We start from the raw sequence: 10,363 nt of genomic DNA, 5'->3' as shown, positions 1-10,363 counted from the left end.
CCTGAGTGTTGACATCATCCCACTGTTCCCTCCCCGTTTCCCCCTTGCCCTCCTCCAGCTCCCATTTTGGAACAGCTGTGGATTCCTCTTGTCAGTGAGAAATCTCTTGTGGGGCGGGAACAAGCCAGTCATGGGATGCAACAGTTCCGTTCTGCTAGGCAACGGCTAGGCCTCATCTGGGAGTGGGCCCAGATCATGCCCGTGGGCCCTGAGGACGATGGTCAAGGGATACTGTGAAGGAGGGGGTGAAGTGGAAAGTACCAGCTTTGGAAAGTGAAAGGGGATGTGAGATCACTGAAAGAATAGGTCAGGCTTGATGACGGGGGAAAACTTTCGGATATGTAAACAGCTATGCCAGGACCATAGTTTGGGAATAGGGAGAAAGAAGCAAACGCTATATTAGGACATTGAAATCCCACCACAACGAGAAACATAACAAAACAAACATTCAGTACAAAACCACACACAGACACACACAACCCTAAAGGTTTTGGCAGAGAAGCGAGTTCTTGGAATGAAGCCAAATAACTTGCAAAAAGAGGCAAAAAGGAATCTTTCCCAGAGTAGTTGAAGCATATTTAACCTGATATTTATTCCTAGCTAATGGACTAGATGGGTTCTGGATACCATTTCCTACTTATGGGTTTTAGTGCAGCCAGTTATCATGCCAGGGATTAGTCTTTATATATTTCCTCAGGCAAGTTCCAAGCTGTGGAGAGTGAGGGGAGTCAATAAGCCTGTTTGCTTTTTCCCCGAAAAATGTTTACCGATACTCTCATTTTGACTCAAAAAAATCACCATTTTATAGTTCAAATCGGGGGAAATAAATAGTAAATGCACAAAAGTACAAAGATTCACAGAGTTTTGGGGGGTATGCGTACGCCCAGGAAAAAAGCACTGCCTGTAATGTCCACAGGCTTCTAGTGCCCTTCATCTCACCTCATACAAAACCCAAAGGGAATTACGGTCTCCTAGGCTTAGATTTTGAAACCAAAACTAAAAACCCAAAGGGCATTGCAATCTCCTGGGCTTAGATTATGAAACCAAAAACAAGCTATATGCCCATCAAGACTGGGGTATCCTGGCCTGTACTCCTTCGCTTCCCACTTTGGGGGCTGAGTCACTGGCAACCTCCTTGCAAGATAATACCAGCCTGCAGTGAATCACCCTGTTTGTCCATGTGCCCAGAATGGAGCCAGCCAGTGATGTCAGAGCCTATGCTCCCTGAATCTCCTCCCCCTTTGCATTCCCCAGGTGGCAGCCACTAAACCTAAATAGCCCAGCTGCTATGCTTGCCTCCCTGTCAGAGTGCTATTCAGAGCCAGGGGGAAAAGGAGGGGCTGGTGAAAGTGAAATTAACCCTTTCTGCCCCTGCAGACATAAGAGTATTAGAAGAGTCCTGCTGGGCCAGGCTAAAGCCCTAATCTAGTCCAGCATCCTGTTTCCTACAATGGCTAACCAGATGCTTATGGGAAATCCACAAACAGGACATAAGCCCAATAGCCTTCTCCCATGTGACTCATATCTAGAGGCACAATGCCTCTGATCTTGGTGGTAGAATATTGCCAGAATGGCGAAACAGTGATTGATAGCCTTATCCTCCATGAATTTGGCCAATCCCCTTTTAAAGTGACCTGAGGAATAGGGAAACTTCTCCCTATTCACATTATGCAAAATTTAATGCACCTCTGTCATGTCCTCCCCCCCCCCCCCTTGCTAACAAGGCCCTGACCTATAGGCCTGAGATGCCATGGTTCTGAAGATGATGATTTCAGTGCCACTGCTGAATTAATAAAAAGTTAGTAGACTACTTAATGACCCTCAGCAATTTTCAAGTGGAATATTTAAAATGCAGTCAAACCAACAATTCATGTTTTTGCTAGATAGGCACAAGACAGGAGCTGAAGCTCACAGGGCTTTCCTGTAAACTTGCTAGAGAGAACTCTGTGAGAGACATTCCCACTGTGCCCTGACAGGGGAAGGGCATAGCTGTATATTTTCCTACCTGCCTGGGCACACCCTCTTCCTCTCTTTCCATCTTTTTCCGCTCTGCTGGAAATGTGAGAACATCTGCTGAGTCAGCTCCAACGCTCAGACTCCATCTTAAGCAAGACTTAAGTATTCATTGTAACTGAATTACCATTTTAAGCCTAACTGAACAAAGCTGCTGTATGTGTTACTCTTCAGCATTACTTAAGCTAAATGTCTAAAACTAGCCTGTCTAAGCTTCCCTTTTAAGCTGCAAAAGGGATGGCACTCTGCTGAACTCACAAATTTGAGGAAGGAAGGATATCTAATAAATAAATCCCCTCCTAGCATCTATTCATATCTCTCAATGCACAGTCAGGGGTGAAAAGGTTATGAGAACTACTGGAATACAGTGGTACCTCAGGTTAAGTAATTAATTCGTTCCGGAATTCCGTACTTAACCTGAAACTGTTCTTAACCTGAAGCACCACTTTAGCTAATGGGGCCTCCTGCTGCTACCGCGCCGCCAGAGCACAATTTCTGTTCTTATCCTGAAGCAAAGTTCTTAACCCGAGGTACTATTTCTGGGTTAGCAGAGTCTGTAACCTGAAGCGTATGTAACCTGAAGCGTATGTAACCCGAGGTGCCACTGTATATGGTATTGCCATTTTCAGGTGAGATGCAATCACATGCCAGCTGATTCAGGTTGTGCCATTAAAGCTGATTTGGTGCTTTTGCTCAACAAACCTGTTTTACCCTCCCAAGATTCAGGCCTTTTTACAATAAGGAAAGTGATGGGGAAATGCACTAGAAAAAATAGAGGAGAACATTTGCTTGACACAATGTCATATAACCGCTTGGACCCATGCTTTCTAGGCACAGGACAAGTGGCAATGTAGACGAGCCCAAAGTTTAACATGCAAAGAAATTCATATGAGAGAGAAGCATGAAGAGTCAGAATACAGTCATACCTCGAGATAAATATGCTTCAGGTTGAGCGCTTTCGGGTTGCGCTCCGCGGTGACCCAGAAGTAACTGCGCACGTGAGAAATATATAAAATGATATCATGCGCATGTGCGGAAGTGGCAAAACGCGACCCGTGCACGTGAAGACGCGCTGTCGCGTCTTACGTTCTATTTGGGATGTGAACGGGGCTCCGGAACGAATCCCGTTCGCATCCCGAGGTACCACTGTAACACTAAAATGTGTATGTGTGTTTCACACACACACTTGAAAAGCAGTTCCTTACATACCCACAAAACCTACAATCATCTGACATCAATGGACAAGGATCCAACTGTGTTGTTCAGGTTTCCACACAGTGCAATGCTACCCCTGCAGTATTCTGAACCACTGTAGGGGCCTTGATTTCTTTTCTGGGTGATCACCCTCCTTTACCTAAGTGACAGCATAATATTTCATTATCTTTCCAAACTCAGTTCTACCTTTGTGTTACACTCCTCCTCCCCTCAATGACATCACAGTGCATTCCAGTACTTGGCACAGCAGGAAGCTCATGAGAATCCAAATACTTGCAATTGGAGAGGGGATGCCTGGGATGGAGAAGCCCTTTGCATGTCTTTAGGGAGTGGATGGAAACAGATTAGGAAGGCCAGCCACAGTCCACATCCTATGCTGCAAGAAGTATGGTGGACCAGGGTTAAGCAAAAGATAGAGCTTGGTCCACTGCTCAATTTCTGGTTGCTGGGATTCTTGGAAAGAAAATTAGATGAGGTTCACTTTGGCTTGATCCAGCAAGGCCCCCATGCTCTTAAGAAAGAGTACATACACCAGATTGCTCAACACAGCTTTCTTATGCCTCTAAAGTTAAGAGATGCTGAGTATTCAATCTCGCTTTGTAAGCACAGAAGTGAATGCCCATGGTAAATAACAGAATGTGGAGTGGCACTAGGTTCTCCACGAATCATGGGGAAGCACCTCGATTATCTCTGTCACATTGATTATGGAATAATCACAAGCTGATACAATTGCCATTTGCTCCAATTGAGCACCAAAGAGCAGATTTCCCTAGGGAAAAGCAGCAGGACCAGAGGAAGTGGATAAGCATGCTGCCCTGCCCAATAAAACCAACAATCAGAAGTGAGAGAGAAAGGGAACGGACTGGAATAGTGGAACAGTCAATGGTGGAGCAGCCATCATTTCTGTCTTGCAAGCTGCCGTTTTCACAAGGAGGAGAGCAGTCTTGAGTGAAGCTGCTGTGCATCAGCCTGACCTTGGTAGCATGGTTCACATTCTTCCCCCATCCCTGGAGCTGTGGCCCTGGAGGCAATGACCCTCTCTGCAACTGCCAGTGCCTCCTCACATCCTGGATCTCCCTTCCTCCACTCCCTCACAAATGGAGCACCTCCAAGGAGAGGGTAAAGTCTGGGGCTCATCCCACTGCTGCAGCCTGCGCCTTCTTGCCTGACTGTAAAAGGGAAGGTATTTCCAGATGGGGATTGTCTCATCCCAATGCTGTGCGGGAGGTGGAAATAATGGGGATGGAGAAGAAAACAAAGCACAGGCTCCAAAGCAACCACCGTTCCCCCCTCCCTCTCCCCTCCTCCTTCCCATTCATCCATGATGCCTGCCTCCTCCTCCACAGCCTTCTTCCAGCCTTGACCTCTTCTTGCTCCCTTCCTAACCCTTCCTCTCCTCTCCTTCCCACTTCCAGCCTCCAAAACACAAGGCCCCCTAATAAGGAATTATAGGGCTGAATGACCAGATAGTGTACTAACACTGTTTTTAATACGGCTTTTGACAACAAAATGGATCCTTCAGAAGACCTGCCAGCTCGGGTTCTAGTTAAAGACGTGGGAGCTGAAGAAAGGATGGGGTTTTTTATTGCTTGCTTTAGCATAAAATGCATCCTTATATAGTTACAAGCAATCTTGTTCCCTTGTGTTTTTCATAAATGGAGCCCGTAGACGCAAAAGAGATGTAACTAAAGCAAGGGAGATACTGTTGATGGGTGGTAATTTGCGTCTGCTGCAGCTCTCACTATGATTTATGCATGACAGTGTTGGCTGGTGATTGAGTGGCAGAATAAGAACTGTCTGTGATGTTACTGAGCGCTGTTGCTCTGCATGCATAAGCTTATGGATGATGGCACACTCTTGTATTTGTTTAATTATATGAGAACCTTTGCAAATGTTCAGGCCATGGAGGCCAATCTGACCTACAGACTAAAGAAAAAATAGTTTAATTGCAAGTACAGAATTTAACATACTGAGAACATGAAGGGGGACTTTGACTTGGTTTCTTGGAATTAATTGCATTGTCCAGTATGGACTTCAGCAGACTTGCAAGCTGCTACTTGACCATCTGAAAGTGTCTGATCATCTATACTGGGCTAGATGATAGTTCAGTATCATCTAGCCCAATGGTCTAATTCAGTATAAAGGCAGCTTCTAAGTTCCAAAATGGTCTGGGGCTTGGGAGCCATGGGCCACCCCCTAACAACGCCCTTGTCTGCTGGGTTTTGGAAAGCTGAGACCTCAATATGTGGCAAAGGGCGAGTTATGAGCAGGGGGAAGGGAAGGGGGAATTGAAATTAGAGCTGGCGTCAGCCACACCCCATCCAAGCAGTACATCCCAGTGCCAAGGAGACATGGGGCAGACAAGCTGGTTTCTGCCAGGAGTTTGGGTGGGGGGTGATTTATGGAGAAGGATTAAACCACATATGTTCATCTTGGGGATGCTCAGGTGGGGGGAAGGGAATGAAATGAGAGGTGGCCAATACTGCCTGGGTGTGGAGCACTAGCATCTCCTAAGAGCCTACATGGCTTTCATTTCAGCCTTCTTGTAAGGAATAGGTCTTGCCAGCTGGGTAGGCCAGTCACACCAGGGGCTCTCAGATAGGCTGCCTCCACACTCAGCTCAAGAGTGCTTTCTGTGGCAAATCCTTGGAATGGGAAGGAGAGAGAGCATCCTGCTTACCCGTCCCTCCCCAGAGACCAAGGTAGCTTTCTTTTCTCTTTCAAACCTATTTACACACACACACACACAAAACACACACCATGGACCAAATTGATATAGGGGGAAATTGCCTATCAGTCTGGCAGAAATGCACCCAAGACCCCCAAACACCATAGTTATGAAGTTTATTTAGAATAAAAAGACAAAGGTAAAACCAGAATGGTACTTTAAAAAGAAAGAAATTGTTTCATTTCAAGTCTACTTACAAATAGGCTTCTGGTCTCCTCATGTGCATTGGTGTAGATGGTCAATGAGGGAGGGGGAATTTGAGGGACATAGAACTGTTGGGCAACAGCCATCTTTTAGAGTATCTGACCCAGCTGTGCCTTGATTGACAGGTGACTGTGGCCAGCCAGTCACAAGTCAGTCACCTCCATCAAGAAGATGGCTTGATGTCTTTTGGAAGTTGGGAGATGGGCTATTGTGGTGTTAACTGTTGCAAGATTTCTCTGTCTTCCTGCCAGACAGAAACCTATTCTATGTACTCAAGACAATTTATTTCTCCCCTAAGACAGACCCAAATTGGGCCCTAATTACACTGTCGTCACTTCTCCTGACTCCCATCGTTCCATCTCCGCACTCCCCCAATGTGGATGGATGGGTGCACCAGGAAGGGAGCCATCTGGAGGGAGAGTCATAGCCAGCATATGAATGTAAGAGAAAGTATGCTTAAAACAGCTGAAACCCTGTGTGTGTGTGTGTGTGTGTGTGTGTGTGTGTGTGTACGTGCGCAAAATAAATACTTCATATTTATTTGAGCTATTTTTATGGGAAATCACCAAAAACTACACTGCCAACATGGGTTGCCGTATGTCCGGATTTTCCCAGACACTGTTTCTGACTGCGGTATTCCAGATATGTCTGGGAATTTCCGGGCGTATGGCAATCCCAAATATTCCCCCTGTGGATAAAATGGGACAACCCATCCTGCCATGAGCTCATTGGAAGATACAAATGTGATGTGAGAAATATATAAAAGGACTTCCTACACAACCAAGTTGCCCCTTGGCAAGTTCCTAATAATATTCACATACAAGGAAGAAGAGGGAGTCCCTGGCAGCATCCACCTAAAGTGTGGTTTCATCTGTGCAGGGCAGAGAATAAGAATGAGTCTCTTATGAAACATTTCTCTGATTTTGTGTGTGCATCTAGCTGTTCACTCTAGTGGGTACTCAAGCACTCACTCTCATAAGCAGTGGAACTTGGGGGTCCTGCTGCAATCTCTGGCAGCAGCTGCTACACTCTTCTACAGACCCTAAAGTAAAGGTAAAGGTACTCCTGCCCGTACAGGCCAGTCTTGACAGACTCTAGGGTTGTGCGCCCATCTCACTCAAAGAGGCCGGGGGCCAGCGCCGTCCGAAGACACTTCCGGGTCACGTGGCCAGCGTGACATCGCTGCTCTGGTGAGCCAGAGCCGCACACGGAAACGCCGTTTACCTTCCCGCTAGTAAGTGGTCCCTATTTATCTGCTTGCACCCGGAGGTGCTTTCGAACTGCTAGGTTGGCAGGCGCTGGGACCGAACAACGGGAGCGCACCCCGCCGCGGGGATTCGAACCACCGACCTTTCGATCGGCAAGCCCTAGGCGCTGAGGCTTTAGCCTACAGCGCCACCCTCGTCCCCTTCTACAGACCCTGCTGCTGCAGTATTTCACATTGCAACATCTTCCGTGATTTAGGCCACTTGTATGAACTGTTTAATGTGCAAAGAATGTAGAAGTGACAATAGGCTCCTCCAGATGACCTGTTTATTGAGCACTCATCCTGATTTGCTTACACAAAGATATCTGATCTTCATTGTGAATTCATTCTGATTCGTTTGCAGGGAGGTTATATGAAAATGAGCATTTGTCCTGATTTGCTTGTGCCGTGGTGGTTATATGTCTTCCTGGTTCTCATCTGTTCACCCCATACTTTTCAGTGCATTACCTTATCGCTTTGCTAAGTGTATTTGTTGTGCCAGGGAGAGAGAGTGCTTTAATTCACTTCAGTTGTGCTAAGCTAAATCTCCAATATGCATTAGCTCCCCTCCTACAAAATGCTGACAGTCTGGCATCAAACCAAGTACAGTAATATAAATCTGATTTGTATAAAATGCACACATTTCCCCAATAGTTCAAAGCAATGCGCAACACAAAAGGTTACCATCGCAGAAACTATTGGGGAGAGGGGAACGCAACTGCCTTTAGAATCTGTACAATATTCGGTGCCGCCATCCTTTTCTAAACCAGGACTATAGCATGCCTTTCCCACGTCACTCCTCAGCGACTGTGTTTATTGGCTCCTCCAAGGTGGTTACTGCTTTCATTCACTTAGCTCTATGTGGGGTTGGTATCCTTTATGACTATCCCAGCAGGGAAGAATGGCCAGGCCATGTTCTACAGTACCTGCTTGGCCTAGCCTAGCCCCAAACAATCTCATATTTAGACAATGAGTGCAAGGGAGCAAGGCAGCAGAGACACTTCCAACTTAGGGAAATTTTCTTTGGAGTTTCATGTCTGTAAAAGGAGCGGGAGTCAGAAGCTGAAAAGGAAGCAAGTGATGTCCCGTGTTTCTCTCTGATCTTATGCATACAGCTTGAATGAGGCAGAGGAAGCCCCATCAGGGAATATGGCCAGGGATGGGACATTGAAACCTTTTGGCTCTTCAGGCTAATGCCTAGGCCCTTGGGTAACACCAGCTGCCTCATTTTGAGTAACAAAGCATATAGCTTTAATACATGTATATAATTCTATCCATGTTTAATTGTTTTAAAATAATTGTTTTTATCTTATGTTTGTACCAGTTCTTGTTCTTATCTGTAAGCTGCCTTGAGTCCCATCAGGGGAAAAAGCAGGGTATAAATAAATATATCATAATATCAATAATATTAACCAAGTGGTCAGAAGCCAAGAAGGAACAGGATCCTCACTTTATTATTGACTCTCATGGGATGTTTAGCTGCCTTATCACACTGCTTGGAGGGGTACATAAAATGTCTTTGAATTCTGCTTAGGATTTCAGCACCCTGGAGAATTGGATGTCATCCACAAAGTGGGTCACCTCACCAATAGCACCTCTTGACTCCAGATCTTTTATGAACAAACAGTGCCAATCCCAGTGAAGATCCTTGGGAGAATCCACAGAGAAACTCCACCGCAGAAACAGATCTTTAATTCTGACTGTCTGCCACTTGACATACAGGTTCATTTTCTACATGCAAGCAGCCATAGAAACAGGGGCCTTCAGTGCAAGTAGGCAACATGGAACACAGTGAGGCACTTGTGTGAGTGACGTCCCTATGGTTTGACACAGTCTTCCCCCAAACTGATGCCCACCAGAAGTTTTGGACTACAACTCCCATCAGCCACCTCTCATGATGAGGAAGGGTTGGGTTCCGTTTTTGGTCCCAGGTGGACGCTGTTTAAAAATATAATTCCATAATAGTTGTTGCCTGGGTGTGTGAGAGAATGAATGGTGAGTGGGTGTTTGCACATGGATGAGAGAGGAGGACTATGGCGTGGTTCTGGCCCTGCTCCTTGCTGGTGTGGCCTTCAAAAGATTACCCCTAAGGGAATGTGGCCCTTTACAGAAGAAATGCTCTCAACACTGTCTTTTCTATCTGCTGCCTTATGCTGTCACAGCCAGGTGTGATCGAAGTAGCAGAAATTACTCCATTTGGACCAGATTCTCTGATCTGTGGTGATATACAGCTTGTATTTCCTCAGTGTAACTATTTGCTTTTACTTTATATATCAACTCCCAATTCCTCTGTGCTTTAAGGCACTTTAAACAGCTCTAATCTGCTTTCTCCAAGAGCTTCAAGATATCAATAAATCCTAAACATTTCTGACAGGTCTTAGGAATGTTGCTCCCAGGGAAACCTGGATGGGTCTGGTCTGAGAGAAAAACCATTCATTCCATGGAAGATTTGCAAGGTGTGGTGGGAGTCAAGGTTTCGGCAGGCAGAGAAGCATCTGCAGGTCTCAGCAATGCTATTTGAGATGAGAAGGGAAGGATGTGTGCCCCTCAGATATGTAGAAACTGCAAGGACAGATGGAGGCTTTTAGTGCCAGTAGTGGGGCAGTTAGAGCTGGACCTTGAGGCCAAAGTCCAGGCAGAGAGTGGCAAAGGATGGGCACAGTGGCAAGCAGGCTTCCTATCAACATCTACACCAGCACAGGCATGATGGGACCTGCTAGGAATGATGCTCTGCAGAATCATTTTTTTTCTTAATAACATTTTATAAACTGGACTGGCTGCCCAGGCATCTACATGACTATAGGTGGTAATTTCATTATTTTTACTTTAAAAAATGTTGTTCATTCAGAAAGGAAGGGAGGGAATATCCCTTTCTACAACAAAATGGGGCTTATTCCCAAGTAAATGTGTTTACCACCAAGACAACAGAAGCAATCCCCCTTTTGCTCCTGTTTATG

General features: G+C 45.8%; 1 long non-coding RNA gene across 1 annotated transcript; it reads left to right on the top strand.

The window, feature by feature from the left end:
• The first annotated feature begins 201 nt into the window (after nt 1-201).
• LOC310673617 lies at nt 202-9,779 on the top strand. Its single transcript, XR_014509153.1, has 3 exons — nt 202-306; nt 6,459-6,600; nt 8,941-9,779. It is a non-coding gene; the product is annotated as an uncharacterized lncRNA (long non-coding RNA).
• The last annotated feature ends 584 nt before the right edge of the window (nt 9,780-10,363 follow it).

This window comes from Podarcis tiliguerta (assembly GCF_965153285.1).
Source record: "Podarcis tiliguerta genome assembly, chromosome: 1".
In the NCBI taxonomy this organism is placed as follows: Eukaryota; Metazoa; Chordata; class Lepidosauria; order Squamata; family Lacertidae; genus Podarcis; species Podarcis tiliguerta.
This window is presented reverse-complemented; position numbering and strand designations above follow the sequence as displayed.